Source organism: Amphiura filiformis, chromosome 7 (genome assembly GCF_039555335.1).
Source record: "Amphiura filiformis chromosome 7, Afil_fr2py, whole genome shotgun sequence".
NCBI classification, from domain to species: Eukaryota; Metazoa; Echinodermata; class Ophiuroidea; order Amphilepidida; family Amphiuridae; genus Amphiura; species Amphiura filiformis.
Window position 1 is genome coordinate 67,912,981 of NC_092634.1, and position 12,467 is coordinate 67,925,447.

Consider the following 12,467-nt stretch of genomic DNA (forward strand, 5'->3'; position numbering starts at 1 on the left):
GGTCAGTTTCTGTATTTTATTTATCAAATGAGTATGAATCAATTTACACATTGTATAAGAACGAGTATGATATATGTTTTCAAGAATATTAGGAATTATACGCATACACCTAACGCTTTATACAATGAAAAGGTGAAGAAACCCGGGTATTCGTAGGTAAAATGAGCGATTTAACAATATCTATATTGAGTTTATAGGTTTAAATTTTGCTATTATGGTAATGAATTAATAAAATGGTAGTTTTAGATCTCTTTCAGATGGTACGTCCAAATGAATAAATGCTATTACCTTAGATCAAAAATTTTTTGATGCTTTTAGCAAGATTTTGGCCACTTCATTTTGATATACAAGTAGTTAATCAGCAATTTTACATAATAAATAATTGTTGAATGAATCCGTATATCGGTAATAATAGTGTCCTGGGGTACCGCTTGAAGTTTTTGACAATTAATTTCCATTGGTAGGGCCACTTCATTACACATGTCATGTATTATGCTGTATTCGTAAGTAACATTTCAGTATTTGTAGGTAAGAATTAGACTTTTGGTGGATATCGCAATCAAAACTTCATTTTATAAAGCACTTTGAATGTATTATTTTCTTTATGTGCGTTTATTGATACTTTAGACCCTATCATGTATTAATAATGTCGGTTCACAGCGGTTGAAAGAGGATTGAAGTAAGAAACAAAGGCACTAAAGCGACTTTAATTTGCTTAATTGCACACAAATCGCTTAAAACCGTTATTGCAGACTTGTGAAGTCCATCTTGGAGTCAGTTACGTCTTGTGGCCTTTCGTTTGAGGGCAACTACAATTAGCTTTATACCAGGGTCCATCAATGTGTTATCTAGATCATGAGACAATGATAACAGTCGTTTTTTCCATGGTATTCGTAGGTAACCTTAGCGAAAACGTCAAAAGTTACCTTCCAATAAATCAATTTGGACACAAATTACTCAGAAACCAGAAGGTCGGTAAACATTTAAAATGAAGCACACATGACAGTTGACAAATCCAAGTATTTATCCCCTTCTAATCTTCTTTGAATCTGATTTTTCTTTCAAATGAGCAGGCCGTCGTCTATTTCAGTACATATTTTTCACCAATTAAGCCGTATTCAGTTTTGCATGGTGGGCATGTATGTGAATTCGCAACTTTCATTGACATATGATTTGATAGCAAACATACAGGCCTTCGTTATGTACCAATATGGGCATTGGCATGAATGGCGGTGTTTCACAATACTGTCATGATGTCAAAGTGTATTCGTAGGTAACATTCGGTTACCGAAATTTACCTACGAATACTTGCTTTTATTGTTGTCATCTCAGAAATATTTAAACGCAGGTTATTGAAACTTGGTAGAAATAAAGAGTGTATTACCCTGCACCTATTGCTTAACTATTGTTTACTATTCTCCCACTTTGTGGAAATGGCACAGCTTTTAACATGTATTCGGAGGTAATGCATATTTTATACCAAACCTACCTTTGTGCCATTTAGAATTTCTGGCAGCTAAACACAATAATAAAGATGTCCGAATGCAATGCATTTCAGTATTGGACATATCAAAGCTTGTATCAATTGCGCATTTATTAGTGATTTCCATTTTTAAAGATATATCTAGTGCTATGAAAAATTGTATTCGTAGGTAATGTAAAAAATACCACTGAAAAAATTATCACAAAAAATTCATAATTATGTACAAATATGTGAAAAATTGAACAGGCAACCTTTAAATACACACCTTTCAGGAAATCAATTTAGATTCAATCCAATGACTTCTTTTCATAACTGATTTAGATGTTTTAAAAATACTGTAAGAAATATTTTGAAAAAATGGGTAAAAATAGCATGTTTTGGGGTCTCTGTGTCTAAGTTATTCACAGAAGGGGTCTTATTATATATGGCGCGAAGCGTATGATCAAGGCGAATAAACACAATACAAAAACGAATGCCAATTGATTAATACTTTTAAGTTATGGGCCTGAACATGCCGTGTACACTTTTCGTTGGATTCGACCATATACCTGTAATGTATTGACAATCAATTCATAAGAAGCCCAAAGTTAATACCAACACTGCAGCGCTGGAAACACGGTCAATTCTGTGAAAGGATTTCTCATGAAATCGTTCTGCTTGATTTATCAGGTCTATTAATGTGACAAAGAAACAGGTCTCTAGTTTGATTCCACAACAATTCAAACCGAGCTCATGTTTTATTGTATCATCGTGTATTAAAATCAGGAAGGCTATGTCGTAAATGGACCGGAACAATATAACAAGTATACTGTCACCTGTGTTGAAGGACGGTTCTAAGATACAGGGTGTTCCAGAATGATATACCGTGTTTGAAAACATTAATCAACATTGTATTTAATTTGAGTACGGTACGTGAAATACAATGGCATAAATGTCACCTACTTATTGCGTTACTTTCATTGCAAAAACTTCATTCGTTTTGGCGTGATATTGATATTCTTAAAACTGGATGTTTTGCACGTGTAAAAATTGCATGTGTGTAACTTACAGCGCAAAGGCTTCATAAGCACAAGACATTGCTGCTTTATCACTATCGCATAGGCCTACTTTGCAATTATGTGTAGACATCATACAGTGGTCATAGGAGATACACCAAATTAGGCACAGATGTAGAGCTTGAAACACTGAATAATTCTTGATATTGGATTAAGTGACCTTTTCATGTGTTTTCAATATTACGAGGGCTCAGAGCAAGAACTAGCTATGTCCACAATTACATGTTACTCATTTCGGCAACAAATGGATGGTTAATTCTGCACTCCATAATAAATGCAAGTGACACCCTGTAGCTTAAGATGACAGCGAGACAGGTTTCAAGATCGATTTCACGACCAGCCATACCTATTACCTGTTTTATTGTTACCTTAGGGACGCACCATTAGATATCAAGGGGGGGGGGGGCTTGGTAGTTGGGGTCGTGACAATTTTTTTTAGCACCTCGGTGAAGCAAATTTTTTTTTTTTTTTTTTAGCCCCTGGATGAAGCAAAATTTTTTTTTTCAACACCTTGGAGAGACAATTTTTTTTTTTTTGGCAATCGTAAAGTCCTATAATTTTGAACAATTTGTTTGTCGAGTTGGAAACTTTTGTCCATATTTTTAATCATTTTTACGTTTTGTAGCACCTAAATTTCGAGTGCCACAAAAAACATCATTATTTTTAGGTGCAAACATTTTCTTGAAGTATAATGAACCTCTTTTGGCGTGAAATTTTTTGGCATATTGAAGCTAAACTGGTGAAATACGGTACATTAATGTGGAATAAATGCACGCGAAGCGCGCAAAAATTGGGTTTTGTTTGGTTAATTTCGTCAGAAATCCACATACAGGCGTCAACATTGGGATTTATCCCCCTAGGATCTACGCCTATGCTCTCAATCAGTCATGTGGACCTGGCATGTGGCACAGATTTCTATAATAATTTTGACATTGGGGTGGAATTTGGTGAAAATCTGTGAAGTAGAGTGAATCAAGTGTTTTCACTCACCAACCCGGCTCACATAATAACTTTTCACAAACAAATGGGCATAAAATACGTACCAGTTCGAAGCTAAAGTAAATATTCTAGTTGAAAAAAGGAGCAATTTCGCGCGAAGCGCAAAAATTTTTGCAATATAAAAGCTATACGAGGTTAATTTTTCTTCACTAACTGTGACAATTTTTTTGTCACCCTTGACATCAAATCTTTTTTTTTTCCGAGGTGGAGCAAATTTTTTTTTTTTTTTTTAGTCTGAGGTGGAGCAAATTTTTTTTTTGTTGCTCAGATGGCACGACAAATTTTTTTTTTCAAAAAACTACCCAGCCCCCCCCCCCCCCTTGGTATCTAATGGTGCGTCCCTTATGGAGGCCAGACTTTTATTTGAATGATAATGGCTCTGTCACGCCGTATTGAATACCCTCTGTACGGAATGTTACATCACAATTCAGTATACTTATTCAAGGTTGGTACGCGTGTCTGTCATCGACTTGACAACAGGCATACCCGGTACAAACATTTTGTAAATCGTGGAAAGTCGTATTTATGCAAAATGATCCAAAAATGATACTTTTAGGTGTTATTCTGTTAGTTTCTGTTTGGCAAATCATAAATGCGTACGTGTTTTGGTCAAAATGGCAATAATCTTACTTTTACCCCTACCAACCTGATATAGCTTTACACAACCCTTAAAGGCCCATTCAGTGATTTGCTCAACCGGACGATCGTAAAAATCACCACTATTCAGATTTTAGTACCTTTGTCATTGTCATAGATGTACCAATATAGCCTGCTAGTGGTTCAGCTGAAAGCCACGTAATTAAGAAAAATAAGGCATTTTACACGAATCTGTAATTTATATGATTTATTATATATAAATTAGCTACGTGTATTTGAATGGGGCTTCAACTTTGTCTATAATGCAGTTTTCTTCGTGTTTTGCCAAAATGTTCATTAAAAAAAAAAAATGAGAATTTGAACAACTTATCCTTCACTTTTAAGGTTATTAATTATTTTAAACTGTTGTGATTTGGTAGTTCACAGCATCTTACGAATGGTAGTGAGCTTTGGCAAAAATTGCATTGCTCAATTCATAGCGAGCGTGTAGAAGAATTAAAATATCACAGATATACTTTTATAGGTGCTGCGGTTCTTGAGTTACGTTGTGAAGAGGGCTGAAACAACAACACTTTTGTAAAACGTACATAACTAATTAACAACAATAAATTAAGCAAGTTTGCAGAGTATGCGATTTGTAGAATGAACTTTGCAAAACATCAATGTGTTAATTTTTAATAATATATTGATCTAGGTAATGAAAATCGATTTTTAGGTTGCTTCGACCAACAATACCTCGTCTACCCTTAAGCAACTTATAAACAATTTTAATTTTTTTTACACTTTCGCTGGGATCACTGAGTGGGTCATTAAAAAAACAGCATGTTAGAATATTTGCAGTAAGTTATCGAAAACTGTTTTTGAATGTTATGAAAATGTTTTATAACCTGTATATACCCCGACATTTAAACGTTTTCTGGCAACCTTTTCTAACAATATTATTGCGAATGATGTCCAAAATATTTTGTGTTTGCTGGGTGATTGATCGCAGACAATTTTGAGATTTTGAAAGTACATATAAATTAAGAACTAAAGACGGAAATTAACGTAAAACTATTTTAATAGCCATATTTCATTATATTGGAAATGGCCAAGACAACATTATCTTGTTGATTTAAAGTGATATTTATATACGTACGTACGAGGGGTATCAAAAAGTTTTTGAAATCAGCTAGAAGTGAAGGCGCTATATCGATGAAAAAATTGTCTCTGTCTCCTATTGTACATTATGGTCCAAAAATGGTCTTATAAATATGTCTACTTTCGTAACAGGCGGTGCTACATGGTAAGCGCATAACGTTTTCATGATAAGATCCCCCATTTTCTTTACTGTGGCCGCATCATCCAAAAGTGATGGACATCTGTGAGTGACATTTTGCCAGTTTGGACATTCCATTTTCAATAAGCAACAGTGCTATATGACGGGCAATCATCAACGTAGACAGCCTTCATTTCATAGCAGATTTTCTGGGCATTATAGGTCTCTGAATCCTTCAAATGCAGGAACTTAATCAGGCTGCGTGTCTAAATGTTCTCCATTTTGCAGGTTACCGCCCATCTAGCGCCACCTGTAAAGAACGTAAACATACTTATGAGACCATTTTGGGCCACAATGTACATAAGGATCAGTGAATACACTGCTAAAATTTTATCGATATAGCTCCTTCACTTCTGGGTGATTTCAAAACTTTTGATGCCCCCTGGTATTTCTTCATTACTCTCACTTACATAGTGTAAATAAAAAGGCCCTTTGGACTCGAAGCTTGTTGACTATTGAAAGAGATAGTGAAAACAAAAATAATAATACCATAGAAAGAACAAAGAAAATCTTTTTGGACCAAACCGTTATTACAGAATTTAGGCATGTAAATTACTTACTACTTACTAGTGCTAGTAGCACAAACAAGCGTATTCCCCGGTGTATTCCCCTTGTCGTTATAGTTCAGAAAAAAGTAGAGAATGTTTTTCCAAAAATGATACAGTTTACACTTCATCTAAACAAGCTAGAAATTACTAGGCAGCATGCTTTTGCTGGTTCCTGATACGTGGAAGTTCCCATTGACATGTACACGAAGGAGGGTTTTAGAGTAGCAATATCACTGGGCTCTTTGGTTTTGGATGGTATTTTTAAATTAAAGTGTTCCCAAATTAACAGTTCTGAAAAGTCAGACAAAATATGGTATTAGAAATTAAAAGTAGGAACTAGTAATTTTTGACACGGGGATCAACCTAGCTTTTCTTTTCATGTTCACTGATGTATCATCGGCCGTATCACATACTGACGTATTCGACATTTTTAACATTTTTGAGAAAATTGGTATATTAGTTTGTTATGTTCTACTCTATATATTCACCAAAAACCATGTCTCAAAGTTGCTTAATTAGTAAGATATTAATAAATTTAATTATGTATTTACAGAACCCTGAAATGTCTGCATCACATAACGACGTATTTGTTGATCACCTATACTGCGCAAGCCCAGTATATCGTATCTGCAATTTGAAGAATTTGCCGTTTCACATACTGCCGTGTTTGCCCTACGTATTTGCGCGACTCTGTCATTGCACTGCTGTGTTGCCCTTTTCACATACTGACGTATTTGCGCAACTGTATCACATACTAACGTATTTGCACGACGTATTTGTCATTTGAATGGCGAAATTGACATTAGTCCTTTTCACATAGTGACGTATTTTATTTATTACTGATTTTTTGCAGAATAAGTTATACTCTGATAGTGATAAGTGAATTATATTGAAAATATGGTATATTTACAATACTGTTAACCTGGTTTTAATCGACAATAATATTTTAATCAAGATTATGTAGCAAATGAAAATCGCTAGATTTTCAAGTTCGATTTTCTCGAAATGCGTATTTTGTAAAATACGTCAGTATGTGATACGGCCGACGGTATGTAGACTGCAACCTTCAACACGTAAACAGTGCCGTCGAGAGCGGTTGAAGTGAAATAACAGTCCACTGGTCAAATTTTTAAATGGACCCTGCTGCTAAAAATCAAGCGAATCAAGGCAATTGCTTTTTTATTTAGAAAAAGGATTTGCTATTAACAATTTTGTTACGTTTACATCTGTTTCAGAATTTAATAGGAACTCGAATTAATCTGCAACAAACCGACAAGCCTTCCATAAACTCTGAACTACAAACCCTACCTTCAAAAAAGAAAGAAAGTGGCGAAAGAAAAGGAAATGTAGATGCAGAGCGTTTCCAGGATAAAAATGTTAATCGAACGCAAAATAGACAAAGACCTTTTTCTCCTGTGGATGATGAGAGATGTGTAACATCGGCTAAATATTCATATTATTGGCTAACGAGCAAACCCATAATTGGGAAAGCTCTCACCATAAGAATACAGGCAATGGATTGTCTTAACAGGGCGCAAACAAATGGCGGTGATTTCTGGAATATTGTTGCAACTTCAACTGCACAAAACCTAAGTATTCGCACTTCTCCTAAGGTATTTGATCATCACGATGGATCCTATACAGCGCAATTGTTTTTAAACTGCAACCAAATGTTGAAGCTTAACGTCACTCTGGTTCATTCAAGTAAAGCTGTCGAGTTTTTACAAGAATTACGCAACGATTCGGAGAATTCACAAATATTTTGGAACGCAACTTTCTCGATTGATGGACAAAGAAAAACATACGCACTCTGTTATATGGCTTATAATTGGTCACATGAATCTGTTGTAAATAAATGCGCGTATCCTAATCGCCAGGCACTAGGTAATATAGCTTCGATGGTATGCAACAAACCAGTACCGAACATGCCGTGTTATTCTATTTCTAATTATACCGGGACAAGCATTCGACCAACACAAGAAGAACAGTTGATAAAGAAGAAAAATTATCACACGTGGCTTTTCGAAGGGTAGGTTACCAAACTTCCTGTATTTGTTAATATATTCCATTCATTATGGCGCACCTTACCTCATTGGTGTCGCCAAGAAAGGGGCCAAACGAGACAAAAATCTAAAATATAATTGTGGCCGCTTGTTCCCCACCACCCCCAAAATAACACGTACTTCATTAAACGTGACCAATCGCATTATTATATAATAACACATCACCCAAAAAGAATAACCGTCAACAACACCCTAGTTGAGAAGAGAAAGTTACAACAATTTGTATTCCTTATTGGTACTCTCCTGACTTATTAGCGTTGACCTTGAAGTTTTCTAGCATTCCTAGTATTAGCAACCACTCTATCCGTTCTAATCTAATGTTTGCTAGCTGCTCTGCTTCAGATAGTAGAAGCACGGCTTGGAAGTGTATACCATAATTCTTTTGGTATTATTATGACATGGTCAGCATTTAGTCACAGTATTGCTGAATTTTGTGGTGAGATAAAGCGTATTCCACTTCTTACCTAAAAGTGATTGCACGGTACATACACTATGAAGCAAAGGCAACTCATTTCAACTTTGAAGTAGTAATTTTGGAATGGTAGGACTTTGCTCCATATGTTGCAATTGGTAGGATAGATCCTGATCTTGACGGATCTTAAAAGACGTGGCTCGACCACATTATATTCTTTAGTCGGGCAAAAAAAAAAAAAAAAAACCGTGCTACTAATTCAATTTCACTGATGGGACATTACTCTGCCACAAGGAGTCAGTTATGCTTTCTCAACAGGTTTGGGTCATGTGTTATTATCTTACATTCGGCTGGTTAACATTCATAACATTTCTTGCATACTGTGTCCTTACATTTATAAACACACAGATTGGAATTTTCCATGCCTATGCCCTCGAATTTAGCTGACGCCGGTACAGTGTTCACACCTGGTGACATCGCTCGTCATACGCGTTAAGTTTCTTCTGTGCACGCTGGCGCTATTTGCGCTATTTTTGAGTTTGCTCACGCGGTACCTGACTTCATTCATCTGGAACTTTTCATATACAACAACAAAAAGATAGTATGATCTGCATGCCTCATGTCGTTGCATGCTCATTTTTATCCCATAATTTAGCTGCTCTACATCTGTCATGATGAACTTCAGAAAACTCCAACTTCAACTCAAAACCCACTCAGAAATCTCGCCATTGATAAATATTATGACAAATATAAATATTTTTCACAATGTTCCTTTTTAGGTGCTGGAGCGAAAGGTCTAGAAAATCAGACCATCTATCATCAACCGTGTATTACACAGTCGCTACAACTATGTATGCCATCGGCAACGTTTGACACAAGAGGGACTACCGGCTTTTGGTGGAACAGCAGGTGGACATCTACCGTTTGTAAGACAGAAAGTTGGGAGCATTGGAAGAAGTATAAGGCGCAATGTATGCAAAACAAACAGCTCTATTTTTGGGTGATTCCACGACTCGTCAATGGGTGAAAGCAATATTAAATACGTACAATGTAACCATGAAAGCTAACTTGAGAAACAGATATTATATCCATTACCTTTCTAAAAAACATAATTTTAATATAACTTTCCACATGCATACTCAATTCATGGCCCGAACTGTTGTCACACCGATCGACATGGTGAAATATGAAGTTGATATCATTGATAATTTACCCCAAGAACACTGTAACTTTGTCATTGTGGTGAGTCCTTGGGCACATTTTGCTGGTTGGTGGATGGAAGCTTATGCAGAACGTCTTCGTCGCATAAGGTCATCTATACAACGTCTGCGACAACGATGTCCAGATGTAAGAGTAGTTATAAAAGGACCGCATGGAAGAGAACATGACTCTGCTTTGCAGTTCATGGCTAACAGTGACTTTTTATTTCTATCCATGCAAAAGCAGATGATGGAAATATTTCGGAATTCGGGGGTTTATTTTCTTGATATTTGGGATTTAAACACATCATACGAAGGTAAAAAGGAAATACATATGCCTTTACAGGTAATTCAAGAAGAGTTAGCAATGTTTTTCTCATATATTTGCCACTAGAGAAGTCAAAGTTTTGACTAAAATGGGCCCGTTTTGCAGAGGTTGTGTATTTCTATATATACAAGAACGAAAAAAACGTGTAGGTCGGCACGGGAAATATTCATATCTTTATAAAGTATACTAAAGCTTAAAATCTTACCAAAAGTCAATAAAATATTCAAATAATTACAACAGTAGGCAAAATTGTATTCTCAATTAATTTGAATTCCTTTATTTAGTGATTCAGTGATTACATATGGATATTTGTGACGCAATAGAGCTGGTCTCTTATTTTATCCCTTGAGAAAGAAAACTTTTGTCTTTTTTGTCTTTTGTTTTTTAACTTTTGTTTATATGTATTGTGTTACTCCCCCATTAGATGTTGTGTCATATTTTCCCTGTTTTTAGCAATATAATCAACCAGGCCAAAGTCAGCAATGTGAAACTGAGATAAGCAAAAATGAAGCAAAAACCAATACATAAGTAAAGAAGTAAAATATTTTAAAAGCTCGTATACTTTGCAAACCGATGTGCGGATTTCAGCAATAGTACACATTGTTACTGTGCCGTACGAGTCTATGCTCTGCAGGTATATAGCCCGTTTATCATGTGACCTGCTACTACGAAATGAGCGCAGAATCGCAAGTTGGTAGTTTCGAGACATCCTGGCTGAGTGTATCAATTGATATTCTTTGTTTGCCACGCACCTGTACAAGCTAGTAGTATGTCCTTCGTGACTGGCCATTTGTGGTGTGTCATGTCAAAAGGAGACACTTTTGGGCAGGTTATCAATTTTAAGGTTTTTACATATCTTAAATATAGAGATATTTTGCTCCACAATGCCGTTTTCCCCAATGAAATCGGACATTCCTAAGTGAAGATATTGAGTTCGTAAGTTATGTTATCATAAAATTGGAAATTGAGATATTGGCCTTTAAAAATATCATTGACAATGTTGAGAGTAGGAATTGCCTGGAATAAATGTCTCAAAAATACAAGATGCCAGTTATATTCCGGTCTGAAACTATCAGACAATATTTTAAACGTTAAGAACATTACAAATTCGCAACAAACCCAAATTGTAAAAAACTCACCCCGGGCAGATATTTGGCTATTTCTCCACTTACGATCCTGCCCAAAAGTGTCTCCTTTTGACATGACACGTCACATTTGTGCCAGGAACCATTAACATGGAACATACTGCAGACTTGAACAGGTGTGTCTGAGACATAAAAAAACACCAACGCAGTAGACAGGACGTCTCGAAACTATCAACTTGCGACTTTTTGCTTCCGTTGGTCTGATTGGGTAAGATTGTGTCAGGTTTTTTTTGTAAATATGATTTTTAGAGGAGAGCTTTTGCATAATATTAATCAATGTGATGTCCCTGGGTTTTTGGCCTTTCGGTATACTAATTTCCGCTTTTCTAGGAAATTTTGACTGACCTAATTGGACAGAGCTAAAGATTTCTTACCTGCAACATACGTAGCCATGCATATATGTTCCACTTCACTTCCATCTTCAACTCAAAGATGGAAAGTGCTTCAGGGCGTAAACCATCAAATAACTTCTCCATTGAAAAGCACGTAAAAATTATTTTTTTTTAACGGCGTTTTCTACCAGGTGTGACAATATTTTTCACTTTTTACGTCATCCCTGTATTATTTAATGACTGAAATTTTATTTAAGCTTCAATTTTGGGAAACTTTACAGATTCAGTTATGTTGAAAAGCGACGCCACTATTTCAACGCCAAAACTAGCATTAAAACTTGTTCCGTTAGCAGTAACAGGACACGGTCTACTTTTCTTGTAAAATCGATTTGTATAATTTCACATCTATTTTAGTCATTAATAGGCAGAATCAGAACATGTCAACCTCACGAAGAACATGGTCCCTAAGAACACTACCTTGTCTCCAGTAGCCATATACTTTTAACCGGAACTCATCACTCGCGCAGTGATTTAGTGTAATACGCCCTTCAGGCGATTTTGTATTGTTTTATTCTGTAAACAGAGGGCGACTTGACTAATTTTTTAGCAGTGAGAGGTTTATATTATTATTCTATTCGGCAATATGGCATTGATCACAACGATATACTAGTAATATCGAGGGATATATAGACAGAACTAGTTACATACCATTCAAAGGAATATCTAGATTTTGTTGACCATGTTTAAGAGCATGATTGAGCTCGGATACGGTGGCTGTGATGTCGTATGTTTCAAGACTATTGTAGAATCACTGGGCTATTTCACTTGAAATTCATACACCTACAAGTGACCTTCCACACAGGGAGTGTAAAATTCAAATGATTAACTCCATTTGCAATATACACACTTTGTGTGTGAAATTAAGGTCATGTCTTCCATAGGGTGTTAATGAATTCAACTGGAATAGCCCATTTGTTTTGCACAAGAA

The 12,467-nt window shown here is 35.8% G+C and overlaps 1 protein-coding gene across 1 annotated transcript in view; it reads left to right on the forward strand.

Moving 5' to 3' along the window:
- Positions 1-12,467, forward strand: part of LOC140157537 (uncharacterized) — a 281,356-nt gene that overhangs the window by 40,291 nt on the left and 228,598 nt on the right. The gene's annotated exons all lie outside the window — the stretch shown is intronic.